The following is a 2,657-nucleotide window of genomic DNA, read 5'->3' as shown; positions in this document are numbered from 1 at the left end:
TAGAGGTTGTATTTGCTGGCAATGTAGTTGAGAATGGCTCTGGTCTGTACCAGCTTCATCCCGTCAATCTCAACTATTGGCACTTGCTGGAACATCAAACTCCCATCTTTAGAAAGAAGGAAAAAACAGGAGAGTGAGATGTCTATGAATCCCAGTCTTTCAGCGTGAAGAAATGTTCGCTGAAATGACTAAATTTATAAAACAGAAAAGATATTATTGCCTGGTATAACCTCTCAAAGGAAATAGAATCTGTTTTTAGCTTCCTGTAGTCCTTCTTTTTCTTATTAATCTTCCTCTTGCCTTTTAACCTGTTATTTCATTTATGATTTTATTCCTCATCCAGATACATAATAGGTTCCTTGTATTTTTTGTGTTGTTGTATCTTCATGGATATTTTAGGAAGAAGTTGGGAGAGGCTGCTGCAAGCCCACCAGTCAGACGCCATTTAACATGGGAATTTTTCAAAGTAAATCTCATGGTGTAAAGACATTAAACACAGTTCTGAGAGAAGTTTCTATGTAGGCCCTTTGTGTGCTCTTTAATACCCCCACTGGACAGTGTGCACAGGGTGGGTGCTGTGTTCCTCACCCTACTGCTGCTGCCCTGGCTCATGTCCCTCCTCACCCTCTGACCTGGACTTCCAACCAATTCAATACTGTCTCATCATCTAAGCCTACAATGTTGCAAGAATATCACCTTGTCAAATTAATAAGAGAAATGAATTCAAGATGGACCTGTTTCAATTCCTTTCCTCCAATGCACGTCCGTGCGTGTCCTTAGATGGGGAGGGGTATGTGGGATCCTGAACCAACCACAGCTCATTCACAGTGTCGAAAGCATGAAAGCAAGGAGAGGCCATTCTCAACTCGCTGGGGATGGCTCCTCTAGCAAATACTCTAAGGGGTTTGGCCCTTTTAACCTGGAGAGAGTTGACAGACCTGCTCAAGGAGCCCCACCCTTTCTACTTTAACCACTTTTTTCCCTCTCCACCACCCCAACCACCACCTTTCACACACATAGACACTGCCTGGTATTAAAACCTTCAAGTGTACTTTCTACTAGATACCTTCGTCAGAGACATGTAGAGACTTGATCTTACCATTTCTTAACTTTTCCAGATCTTCTGCTGATTCTAGAAATTTCTCTTCAAACCAAAAGCAGAGTCAGTAAATGGGCTCCTGATAGGTCATTCCATAGCATTACAGACTTTTAACTTTGAATGGCTAATGTCTGGTAAACAATTTGGAGGCTATAAGATTTCTGAGTTTGGCAGTGCACACAGAGGGGTCTGGTCATGGCCATTGGGAAATTTAGACTAGATTCATCAAGAAAAAGGCATGGATCACAGCACATAGCCACTCAATCTTTTAGTTCACTTCATGTACACCCTGATCGCTCCCATGTCCGTGATTAGGTCATGATTTGAGAGAGGATGTCACTGGAGTTAAGGGATCAGGCAGTTCTTCTAGTTTCCGTGTTGTCATATCATAGGAAACCATGTGTCTCCGGGTGAGATCAGACCACAGCCTTTGTGTCCTCAGTGTGGGCTATGCAATGGGCTAACAACTATCAAAGATTCTGCCACCAAGGAACCTCTGTTGTAGTTTATATCACCCCACTTGTTAGGAGCCCTACTAAGCATGAGATAGGTCCTGCTGTTGCACAACTTTAACTCTTGCAACGATAATTTCCCCTCCTGGAGTAAATGGAACACAATAGAGTAGAATTCTCAATTTGAGGGAGGAATTAGGGTCCCCACAGTAATGTTATTTTTAATGAAAATCTCTGGTTTATGATATGGCTGTGTGGGTTTAATATCACTATTTTCATGTCCTGGCTTCTTGATTTTGGACACATTGTTGAATCTCTCTGTGTCTCAGTATCCTAACCTATGAAATGGATATACTTATGATGGTTTTGTTAAAGATTGGTATGAAAATTAAATTACAAAGTCATGCAAAGCATTTGGAAAAGTAGCAGGTATATAATAAATGCTCATTAAATATACGTTTTGGAACTCTGAGAGATGGCTGCTATTTCATAGCACCCTTTTCAAAAAACTTAAATCAAAGATCACTGAATATATACTCTCTTGTTGACCTGTGTCCAGTAATTTAAACTTTGAAATAAATTACACTTTGTCCTGAGAGTAGCTGGAATGGCAGCCAGCAAGGTTGTCTAAATCTGATCAGAAACTCTGAGTGGATGCAGGTATTTAATATAAATATGAAAATCAGTTGTTACATAATGATGCAGTATCTATAAAAATAAAAGTTAAAGCAGATACTTACAAAGATTTTCAGGATTTCACTGTTAATATGATCTGGTTCCAATCTTGGCTCTGCCTCATAATAGCTGTGTGATCTGGGAATCAGCACTTAACATCTTTAAGCGTTAGTTCCCTCATCTGCAAAATGGGCATAGAACGTTTTCTTAACAGAATGTTTTAATGTTTTCAAAATGTATCATACAGGGCCGAACCCACATACATCAAGTAATAAACAGTAGTGGTGTTTGAAGTGGCTAATTATGCCTTAATAGACTTCTTTATGGTGAAATGTCAGGAATTTGGGGGTTTCTAGCTTGCTCCGTGGAACAGAGTTGGTTGTGGATCTGTGATCACACAGGACCAGGATCTAGAGGTCATGGTGGGGCGG

The 2,657-nt window shown here is 40.4% G+C and overlaps 1 pseudogene; it reads right to left on the bottom strand.

Moving 5' to 3' along the window:
* LOC105540631 overlaps nucleotides 1–2,657 on the bottom strand; it is an 18,328-nt pseudogene that overhangs the window by 5,376 nt on the left and 10,295 nt on the right.

This window comes from Mandrillus leucophaeus, unplaced genomic scaffold (genome assembly GCF_000951045.1).
Source record: "Mandrillus leucophaeus isolate KB7577 unplaced genomic scaffold, Mleu.le_1.0 Scaffold223, whole genome shotgun sequence".
Lineage (NCBI taxonomy): Eukaryota > Metazoa > Chordata > Mammalia > Primates > Cercopithecidae > Mandrillus > Mandrillus leucophaeus.
The sequence above is the reverse complement of the archived record's forward strand: the minus strand, read 5'-3'. Positions and strand labels throughout refer to the sequence as shown.